Source organism: Carcharodon carcharias, chromosome 2, assembly GCF_017639515.1.
Source record: "Carcharodon carcharias isolate sCarCar2 chromosome 2, sCarCar2.pri, whole genome shotgun sequence".
NCBI classification, from domain to species: Eukaryota; Metazoa; Chordata; class Chondrichthyes; order Lamniformes; family Lamnidae; genus Carcharodon; species Carcharodon carcharias.
In genome coordinates this window covers 120930400-120941182 of record NC_054468.1, presented here as the reverse complement: position 1 = coordinate 120941182, position 10783 = coordinate 120930400, and the positions used below count along the sequence as shown (strand labels likewise).

Sequence of the window (10783 nt, the reverse complement as noted above, 5' to 3'; positions counted from 1 at the left end):
CTGCTTCTGCTGCTGCTGGTGTTGTTGCTGTGGGTGTTGCTGCTGCTGTTGCTGGTGTTGTTGCTGTTGCTGCTGCTGTTGTTGCTGCTGTTTATAGTGCTGCTGGAGCTGCTGCTTCTGCTGCTGCTGTTGCTGCTGCTGTTCGTGTTGTTGTGGTTGCTGCGGCTGTTGTGGCTGCTGTTGCTGGTTTTTCTGCTGCAGCCATTGTTGCTGCTGCTGTTGCTGCTGCTGGTGCTGCTGCTCTTGCAGCTGCTGATGCTGCTGCTGCTGCTGCTGATGTTGCTGGTACTGGTGCTGCTGCTGCTATTGTTGCTGTTCTTGTTGCTGCTGTTCCTGCTGGTGTTGCTGCTACTGTTCCTGCTGTTGCTGTTGCTGCTGTTGCTGGGGCTGCTGTTGCTGCTGCTGTTGCTGCTGTTGCTGGTGATGTGGCTGCTGCTGTTGCTTGTGCTGTGGCTGCTGCTGTTGCTGCTGCTGGTGCTGGTGCTGCTGCTTCTGATACTGCTGCCATTGCTGCTGGTATTGCAGGTAAAATTGCTGTTGCTGCTGTACCTGTTGCTGGCATTGCTGGTGCTGGTGTTGCTGCTGCCGGTGCTCTTGGTGCTGGAGCTGCTGCTAGTGTTGGTGGTGCTGCTGCTGTTACAGTTGCTGGTGTTGTGGCTGCTGCTGCTGCTGCTGTTCGTGTTGCTGCTACTGTTGCTGTTGGTGCTGGTGCTGCTGCTGGTGTTAGTGGTGCTGCTGCTGTTACTGTTGCTGGTGCTGCGGCTGAAGCTGGTGTTGCTGATGCTGTTGATGCTGTTCCTGTTGCTGCTGTTCCTGCTGGTGTTGCTGCTGCTCTTCCTTCTGTTGCTGTTGCTGCTGGTCCTGCTGCTGCTGTTGTTGCTGGTGCTGGGGCTGCTGCTGTTACTGTTGCAGCTGCTCGTGCTGGTGCTGCTGCTACTGATACTGCTGCCAATGCTGCTGGTGTTCCTGCTGCTGCTGTTGCAGGTAACAGTGCTGGTGCTACTGCAGCTGTTGGTGGCATTGCTGGTGCTGGTATTACTGCTGCTGGTGCTGTTGGTGCTGGTGCTGCTGCTGACGGTGGTGGCGCTGCTGCTGTTACTGTTGCTGGTGCTGTGGCTAGTGCTGTTGCTGCTGCTGTTACTGTTGCTGGTGCTGCGGCTGCTGCTGGTATTGCTGATGCTGTTGCTGTTCATGCTGCTAGTGTTTCTGCTGGTCATGCTAATGCTGCTGCTGGTGTTGCTGCTGCTGCTGGTGCTGCTGCTTTTGCTGCTGCTGTTTCTGTTGCTTGTGTTGTTGTTGTTGCTGCTGTTGCTGGTGTTGCTGCTGCTGCCGTTGTTACTGTTGCTGATGTTGTTGCTGCCGTACCTGCTGCTGCTGTTGCTGGTGTTGCTGCTGCTGGTGCTGCTGCTGTTGCTGCTGTTGCTCTGGCTGGTGTTGCTGCTGGTCCTGCTGCTGTTGCTGCTGGTGTTTCTGCTGCTGGCGCTGCTCTTCTTGTTGCTGTTGATGCTGCTGTTGCTGCTGCTGGTGCTGCTGCATTTGTTTATGCTCTTGTTGCTGCTGTTGCTGTTCCTGCTGCTGATGATACAGCTGTTACTGCTGCACATGCTGCTGGGGTTGCTGCTGCTCGTGCTGTTGCTGTTGCTGCTGCTGGTGGTGCTGCTGCTGTTGCTCCTGCTGTTTCCACTGCTGCAGGTGAATGCTGCTGCTGCTCTAGTTGCTGTTGCTGCTAATGTTGTTGCTGATGCTGGTGTTGTTGATGCTGTTGCTGTTGCTGCTGCTAGTGATTCTGCTTTTGATGCTGCTAATGCTGGTGCTGGTGTTGGTGCTGCTGTGGCTGCTGTTGCTGCTGTTGCTGCTTCTGTTGCTGTTGCTCGTGTTGTTGTGGTTGCTGCTGCTGTTGTTGCTGCTGTTGCTGGTGTTACTGCTGCTTTTGTTCCTGCCATTCCTGCTGCTGGTGTTGCTGCTTCTGCTGCTGCTGCTTCTGCTGATGTTGTGGGTACTGGTGCTGCTGCTTCTGCTGTTGTTGCTGCTGTTACTGCTGTGCCTGCTGGTGTTGCTGCTGTTCTTCCTGCTGTTGCTGTTGTTGCTGGTCCTGCTGTTGCTGTTGCTGCCGCTGCTGTTGCTGCTGCTTTTGATGTTGTTGCTGTGGCTGGTGGTGCTGCTGTTAGTTCCGCTGTTCTTGTTGTTGCCAGTGCTGCTGCTGCTGCTGCTAAAGTTGCTGGTACTGGTGCTACAGCTGTTGCTGCTGTTCCTGTTGCTGGTGTTGCTGCTGTTCCTGCTGGTGTTGCTGTTGCTCTTCCTGTTGTTGCTGTTGCTGCTGCTCCTTCTGCTGCTGCTCCTGCTGCTGCTGTTGCTGCTGCTTTTGCTGCTGTTGCTGTTGCTGGTGTTTTTGCTGATAGTTCTGCAGTTGCTGTTTTTGCCACTGCTGCTGCTGCTTTTGCTGCTGTAGCTGCTGCTGGTGTGTTGCTGATGGGGTTGTGGCTGCTGTTGCTGGTGTTGTTGCTATTGCTGCTGGTGTTGCTGCTGTTTATAGTGCTGCTGGTGTTGCTGCTTCTGCTGGTGCTGTTTGTTTTGCTGTTGTGCTGTTGCTGCTGTTGCTGGTGTTGGTGGTGCTGCAGCTGTTGCTCCTGTTGCTGGTGCTGCTGTTGCTGCTGCTGCTGCTGCTGTTGCTGGTGCTGGTGCTCGTGCTGCTGCTACTGATACTGCTTCCATTGCTGCTGGTGTTGCAGGTACCATTGCTGTTGCTGCTGTAGCTGTTGCTGGCATTGCTGGTGCTGGTGTTGCTGCTGCTGGTGCTGTTGGTGCTGGTGTTAGTGGTGTAGCTGCTATTACTGTTGCTGGTGATTAGTGTTTCTGCTAGTGATGCTGCTGCTGGTGCTGCTGCTGTTGTGGCTGCTGTTGCTGTTGCTCATGTTGTTGTGGTTGCTGCTGCTGTTGTTGCTGCTGCTGCTTTGGTTGCTGCTTTTGCTGCTGCTGGTGTGGTTGCTACTAGTGTTGCTGCTGGTGTTGTTACTGCTACAGTGGCTGCTGCTGGTGTTGCTGCTGCTGCTGCTGATGTTACTGGTGTTGCTGTTGTTGCTGCTTCTGCTGCTGTTGGTGCTGCTGCTCTTGTTGCTGTTGCTGTTACAGTTGATTCTGGTGTTGGTGCTGCTACTACGGTTGCTGCTGCTTTGAATGCTGCTAGTGCTGCTGCTATTGTTGCTACTAGTGTTGCTGTTGCTGGTGATGGTGATGTTGCTGCTTCTGCTGCTGCTAGTGCTGTTGGCTTTGCTGCTGGTGCCATTGCTGTTGTTGCTGGTGATGGTGGTGCTGCTGCTGTTGCTGCTGTTACTGGTGCTGCTGTTGCTGCTACTGTTGCTGCTGTTGCTGGTGCTGTTGCTGCTGCTGTTGCTGCTGCTGCTGCTGGTGCTGCTGCTACTGATACTGCTGCCAATGCTGCTGGTGTTGCAGGTAAAATTGCTGTTGCTCCTGTAGCTGTTGCTGGCATTGCGGGGGCTGGTGTTGCTGCTGCTGGTGCTGTTGGTGCTGGAGCAGCTGCTGGTGTTAGTGGTGCTGCTGCTGTTACTGTTGCTGGTGTTGTGGCTGCTGTTGCTGCTGCTGTTAGTGTTGCTGCTACTGTTGCTGTTGGTGCTGGTGCTGCTACTGGTGTTAGTGGTGTAGCTGCTATTACTGTCGCTGGTGCTGCCGATGCAGCTGGTGTAGCTGATGCTGTTCCTGTTGCTGCTGCTAGTGTTTCTGCTGGTGATGCTGCTGGTGCAGGTGTTGCTTTTGTTGCTGTTGCTCGTATTCTTGTGGTTGCTGCTGCTGTTGTTGCTGCTGTTGCTTTGGTTGCTGTTGCTGCTGCTTTGACTGCTGCTAGTGCTGCTGCTGGTGTTAATGCTGCTGTTGCAGCTGCTGTTGCTGGTGTTGCTGGTGCTGCTGCTTTGACTGCTGCTAGTGCTGCTGCTGGTGTTGCTGCTGCCAGTGCTGATGCTGCTGTTGCTGTAGTTGTTGCTGCTGAAGTTGCTTTGGTTGCTGCTGTTGCTGCTGCTGTTGGTGCTGGTGTTGCTGATGTTGTTGCTGCTGCTTCTGCTGTTACTGGTGCTGGTGTTGCTGCTGCTGCGTCTGCTGCAGTTGCTGCTGCTGTTTGTGCTGCTGCTACTGTTGCTGTTGGTGCTGGTGCTGCTGCTGGTGTTACTGGTGCTGCTGCTGTTACTACTGCTGGAGCTGCAGCTACTGCTGGTGTTGCTGATGCTGTTGCTGCTGCTTTTGCTGCTGTTGCTGTGGCTGGTGTTGCTGCTGTTAGTTCCACTGCTGTTGTTGCTGCCAGTGCTGCTTTTGCTGCTGCTCATGTTGCTGGTACTGGTGCTGCTGCTGTTCCTGTTGCTTGTGTTTCTGCTGTTTCTGCTTGTGTTGCTGCTGCTCTTCCTGTTGTTGCTGTTGCTGCAGGTCCTGCTGCTGCTGTTCCTGCTGCTGCTATTGCTGCTGCTTTAGCTGCAGTTGCTCTGGCTTGTGTTTTTGCTGTTAGTTCCGCTGCTGCTGTTGCTGCCAGTGCTGCTGCTGCTGCTGCAGATGATGTTGCTGGTACTGGTACTGCTGCTGTTGCTGCTTTTACTGTTGCTGGTGTTGCTGCTGTTCCTGCCGGTGTTGCTGCTGCTGCTCTTCCTGCTGTTGCTGTTGCTGCTGGTCCTGCTGCTGCTGTTCCTGCTGCTGCTGATGCTGTTGTTGCTGGTGCTGTTTGTGCTGCTGCTGTTGCTACTGTTGCTGCTGTTGCTGGTGCTCTGGCTGCTGCTATTGTTTTCGCTTCTGCTGGTGCTGATGCTGCTGCTACTGATACTGCTACCATTGCTGCTGGTGCTCATGCTGCTGCTGTTGCAGTTACCATTGCTGTTGCTGTTGTAGCTTTTGCTGGCATTACTGGTGCTGTGTTGCTCCTGCTGGTGCTGTTGGTGCTGGTGCTGCTGCTGACGTTGGTGGTGCTGCTGCTGTTACTCTTGCTGGTGTTGTGGCTGCTGCTGTTGCTGCTGCTGTTGGTGCTGCTGCTACAGTTGCTGTTGGTGCTGGTGCTGCTGCTGGTGTTAGTGGTGCTGCTGCTGTTACTGTTGCTGGTGCTGCGGCTGCTGCTCGTGTTGCTGATGCTGTTGCTGTTGATGCTGCTAGTGTTTCTGCTGGTGATGCTGCTACTGCTGGTGCTGGTGTTGCTGCCGCTGCTGCTGGTGCTGCTGCTGGTGCTGCTGCTGTTGCTGTTGCTCGTGTTGATGTGGTTGCTGCTGTTGCTCGTGTTGCTGCCGCTATCATTGTTGCTGTTGCTGATGTTGCTGCCGTTCCTGCTGCTGTTGCTGCTGGTGGTCCTGCTCCTGTTGCCACTGCCACAGGTATGCTGCTGCTGCTCTTGTTGCTGTTGCTACTGATGTTGTTGCTGCTGCTAGTGTTTCTGCTGGTGACGCTGCTACTGCAGGTGCTGCTGCTGGTGCTGCTGCTATTGCTGCTGCTGTTGCTGTTGCTGGTGTTGTTGTGGTTGCTGCTGCTGTTGTTGCTGCTGTTGCTGGTATGGCTGCTGATGGTGTTCCTGTCATTCCTGCTGCTGTTGCTGCTGGTGTTGCTGCTGCTGGTGCTGCTGCTGTTGCTGCCGTTGCTTCTGCTGCTGCTGCTGCTGCTGCTGATGCTGAGGGTACTGGTGCTGCTGCTGCTGTTGCTGCTGTTGCTGGTGCTGCTGTTGCTGCTGTGCCTGCTGGAGTTGCTGGTGCTCTTCCTGCTGTTGCTGTTGCTGTTGGTCCTGCTGTTGCTGTTGCTGCTGCTTTTGCTGCTGTTGCAGTGGCTGGTGTTGCTGCTGTTAGTTCCGCTGCTGTTGTTGCTGCCAGTGCTGCTGCTGCTGCTGCTAATGTTGCTGGTACTGGAGCTGCTGCTGTTGCTGCTGTTCCTGTGGCTGGTGTTGCTGCTGTTCAAGTTGGTGGTGCTGCTGCTCTTCCTGTTGTTGCTGTTACTGCTGTTCCTTCTGCTGCTGCTCCTGCTGCTACTGTTGCTGCTGCTTTTGCTGCTGTTGCTGTGGCTGGTGTTTTTGCTGTTACTTCCGCAGTTGCTGTTTTTGCCAGTGCTGCTGCTGCTGTTGCTGCTGTAGCTACTGCTGGTGTTGTGGCTGCTGGTGTTGCTGCTGATGTTGCAGCTGCTGTTGCTCATCTTGTTGCTGCTGCCTCTGCTGTTGCTGGTGCTGGTGTTGCTGCTTGTGTTGCTGCTGCTACGTCTGCTGCAGTTGCTGCTGCTGTTTGTGCTGCTGCTACTGTTGCTGTTGGTGCTGGTGCTGCTGCTGGTGTTAGTGGTGCTGCTGCTGTTACTGTTGCTGGTGCTGCGGCTGCTGCTGGTCTTGCTGATGCTGTTGCTGCTGCTGCTGTTGCTGCTGCTTTTGCTGCTGTTGCTGTGGCTGGTGTTGCTGCTGTTAGTTCCACTGCTGCTTTGCTGCCAGTGCTGTTGCTGCTGCTGATGTTGATGGTACTGGTGCTGCTGATCTTCCTGCTGTTTCTGTTGCTTGTGTTGCTGCTGTTCCTGCTGGTCCTGCTGCTGCTCTTCCTGTAGTTGCTGTTGCTGCTGGTCCTGCTGCTGCTCTTCCTGTTGTTGCTGTTGCTGCTGGTCCTGCTGCTGCTGTTCCTGCTGCTGCTATTGCTGCTGCTTTAGCTGCTGATGCTCTGGCTTGTGTTTTTGCTGTTAGTTCCAATGCTGTTGTTGCTGCCAGTGCTGCTGCTGCTGCTGCTACTGATGTTGCTGGTACTGGTACTGCTGCTGTTGCTGCTGTTCCTGTTGCTGGTGTTGCTGCTGTTCCTGCTGGTGTTGCTGCTGTTCATCCTGTTGTTGCTGTTGCTGCTGGTCCTGCTGCTTCTGTTGCTGCTGATCTTGCTGCTGTTGCGGTGGCTGTTATTGCTGCTGTTAGTTCCGCTTTTGCTGTTTTTGCCAGTGCTGCTGCTGCTGTTGCTGCTTCTGCGGCTGCTGGTGTTCTTGCTGCTGCTGTTGCTGGTGTTGTTGCTGTTGCTGCTGCTGTTGTTGCTGCTGTTTATAGTGCTGCTGTTGTTACTGCTTCTGCTGCTGCTGGTGCTGCTGCTGTTGCTGATGCTGTTCGTGTTGTTGTGGTTGCTGCTGGTGTTGCTGCTGCTGCTGCTGCTGTTAATGTTGCTCGTACTGGTGCTGCTGCTGCTGTTGATGCTGTTCCTGTTGCTGCTGTTCCTGCTTTTGTTGCTGCTGCTCTTCCTTCTGTTGCTGTTGCTGCTGGTCCTGCTGCTGCTGTTGTTGCTGGTGCTGGGGCTGCTGCTGTTACTGTTGCTGCTGCTCGTGCTGGTGCTGCTGCTACTGATACTGCTGCCAATGCTGCTGCTGTTCCTACTACTGCTGTTGCAGGTAACAGTGCTGGTGCTGCTGCAGCTGTTGGTGGCATTGCTGGTGCTGGTATTGCTGCTGCTGGTGCTGTTGGTGCTGGTGCTGCTGCTGACAGTGGTTGTGCTGCTGCTGTTACTGTTGCTGGTGCTGTGGCTGGTGCTGTTGCTGCTGCTGCTGCTGTTCGTGTTGCTGCTACTGTTGCTGTTGGTGCTGGTGCTGCTGCTGGTGTTAGTGGTGCTGCTGCTGTTACTGTTGCTGGTGCTGCGGCTGAAGCTGGTATTGCTGATGCTGTTGTTGTTGCTGCTGCTTGTGTTTCTGCTGGTGATGCTGCTGCTGCTGGTGCTGCTGCTGTTGCTGTTGCTGTTGTTCGTGTTGTTGTGGATTCTGCTGCTGTTGTTGCTGCTGTTGCTTTGGTTGCTGCTGTTGCTGCTGCTGGTGTGGTTGCTGCAGGTTTAACTGCTGCTGCTGTTGCAGCTGCTGTTGCTGATGTTGCTGGTGCTGACGCTTTGACTGCTGCTAGTGCTGCTGCTGCTGTTGCTGCTGCCAGTGCTGATGCTGCTGTTGCTGTTGTTGTTGCTGCTGGAGTTGCTGTTGCTTGTGTTGTTGCTGCTGCTGTTGTTGCTGCTGTAGCTGATCTTTTTGCTGCTGCTTCTGCTGTTGCTGGTGCTGGTGTTGCTGCTGGTGTTGCTGCTGCTACGTCTGCTGCAGTTGCTGGTGCTGTTTGTGCTGCTGCTACTGTTGCTGTTGCTGATGCTGCCGTTGCAGCTGCTATTGCTGCTGGTGCTGTGGCTGGTGTTGCTGCTGTTAGTTCTACTGTTGTTGTTGCTGCCAGTGCTGCTGCTGCTGCTGCTGATTTTGCTGGTACTGGTGCTGCTGCTGTTGCTGCTGTGCCTGTTGCTGGTGTTGATGCTGTGCCTGCTGGTGTTGCTGCTGCTCTTCCTGTTGTTGCTGTTGCTGCTGGTCCTGCTGCTGCTGTTCCTGCTGCTGCTATTGCTGTTGCTTTAGCTGCTGATGCTCTGGCTTGTGCTTTTGCTGTTAGTTCCGCTGCTGTTGTTGCTGCCAGTGCTGCTGCTGCTGCTGACGATGATGACTTTGCTGGTACTGGTACTGCTGCTGTTGCTGCTGTTCCTGTTGCTCGTGTTGCTGCTGCTTTTGCTGCTGTTGTTGTGGCTGTTCTTGCTGCTGTTAGTTCTGCTGTTGCTGTTTTTGCCAATGCTGCTGCTGTTGCTGCTGTTGCTGCGGCTGGTTTTGTTGCTGTTGCTGCTGCTGTTGTTGCTGCTGTTTATAGTGATGCTGTAGTTGCTGCTTCTGCTGTTGCTGGTGCTGCTGCTGTTGCTGATGCTGTTCGTGTGTTTGTGGTTGCTGCTGGTGTTGCTGCTGCTGCTGCTGATTTTGCTCGTACTGGTGCTGCTGCTGCTGTTGATGATGTTGCCTGGTACTGGTACTGCTGTTGTTGCTGCTGTTCCTGTTGCTGGTGTTGCTGCTGCTTTTGCTGCTGTTGTTGTGGCTGTTCTTGCTGCTGTTAGTTCTGCTGTTGCCGTTTTTGCCAGTGCTGCTGCTGCTGTTGCTGCTGTTGCTGCTGCTGGTTTTGTTGTTGTTGCTGCTGCTGTTGTTGCTGCTGTTTATAGTGCTGCTGTTGTTGCTGCTTCTGCTGTTGCTGGTGCTGCTACTGTTGCTGATGCTGTTCGTGTTGTTGTGGTTGCTGCTGGTGTTGCTGCTGCTGCTGCTGTTAATGTTGCTCATACTGGTGCTGCTGCTGCTGTTGATGCTGTTCCTGTTGCTGCTGTTCCTGCTGGTGTTGCTGCTGCTCTTCCTTCTGTTGCTGTTGCTGCTGGTCCTGCTGCTGCTGTTGTTGCTGGTGCTGGGGCTGCTGCTGTTACTGTTGCTGCTGCTCGTGCTGGTGCTGCTGCTACTGATACTGCTGCCAATGCTACTGGTGTTCCTGCTGCTGCTGTTGCAGGTAACAGTGCTGGTGCTGCTTCTGCTGTTGGTGGCATTGCTGGTGCTGGTAATGCTGCTGCTGGTGCATTTGGTGCTGGTGCTGCTGCTGACAGTGGTGGTGCTGCTGCTGTTACTGTTGCTGGTGCTGTGGCTGGTGCTGTTGCTGCTGCTGTTTGTGCTGCTGCAACTGTTGCTGTTGGTGCTGGTGCTGCTGCTGGTGTTAGTGGTGCTACTGCTGTTACTGTTGCTGGTGCTGCGGCTGCTGCTGGTATTGCTGATGCTGTTGCTGTTGATGCTGCTAGTGTTTCTGCTGGTGATGCTAATGCTTTTGCTGGTGTTGCTGCTGCTGCTGGTGCTGCTGCTTTTGCTGCTGCTGTTTCTGTTGCTTGCGTTGTTGTTGTTGCTGCTGTTGCTGGTATTGCTGCTGCTGCTGTTGTTACTGTTGCTGATGTTGTTGCTGCCATACCTGTTGCTGTTGTTGCTGGTGTTGCTGCTGGTGGTGCTGCTGGTGTTGCTCCTGCTTTTTCCACTGATGCAGGTGAATGCTGCTGCTGCTCCTGTTGCTGTTGCTGCTAATGTTGTTGCTGATGCTGGTGTTGTTGATGCTGTTGCTGTTGCTGCTGCTAGTGATTCTGCTTTTGATGCTGCTAATGCTGGTGCTGGTGTTGGTGCTGCTGCTGCTGCTGTTGCTGCTGTTGCTGCTTCTGTTGCTGTTGCTCATGTTGTTGTGGTTGCTGCTGCTGGTGTTACTGCTGTTGCTGGTGTTCCTTCCGTTCCTGCTGCTGGTGTTGCTGTTGCTGGTGCTGCTGCTGTTGCTGCTGCTGCTTCTGCTGCTGCTGCTTCTGCTGATGTTGTGGGTACTGGTGCTGCTGCTTCTGTTGTTGTTGCTGCTGTTGCTGCTTTGCCTGCTGGTGTTGCTGCTGTTCTTCCTGCTGTTGCTCTTGCTGTTGGTCCTGCTGTTGCTGATGCTGCTGCTGCTGTTGCTGCTGCTTTTGATGTTGTTGCTGTGGCTGGTGTTGCTGCTGTTAGTTCCGCTGCTGTTGTTGCTGCTAGTGCTGCTGCTGCTGTTGGTGTTGTTGCTGCTGGTGTTGCGGTCACTGTTGCTGGTGTTGTTGCTATTGCTGCTGCTGTTGTTGCTGCTGTTTATATTGCTGCTGGTGTCGCTGCTTCTGCTGGTGCTTTTGGTTTTGCTGCTGTGCTGTTGCTGCTGTTGCTGGTGTTGGTAGTGCTGCAACTGTTGCTGCTGTTGCTGGTGCTGCTGTTGCTGCTGCTGTTGCTGCTGCTGTTGCTGCTTTTGCTGGTGCTGTGGCTGTGGCTGCTGCCATTGCTGCTGCTGGTGCACGTGCTGCTGCTACTGATACTGCTGCCATTGCTGCTGGTGTTGCAGGTACCATTGCAGTTGCTGCTGTAGCTGTTGCTGGCATTGCTGGTTATGGTGTTGCTTCTGCTGGTGCTGTTTGTGCTGGTGCTGCTGCTGGTGTTGGTGGTGCTGCTTCTACTG

At 54.3% G+C, this 10783-nt stretch overlaps 1 pseudogene; it reads right to left on the bottom strand.

Annotated features, from left to right (window-relative positions):
• On the bottom strand, positions 1 to 9370 carry LOC121288048 (annotated as a pseudogene).
• Between the last annotated feature and the right edge of the window lie 1413 nt (positions 9371 to 10783).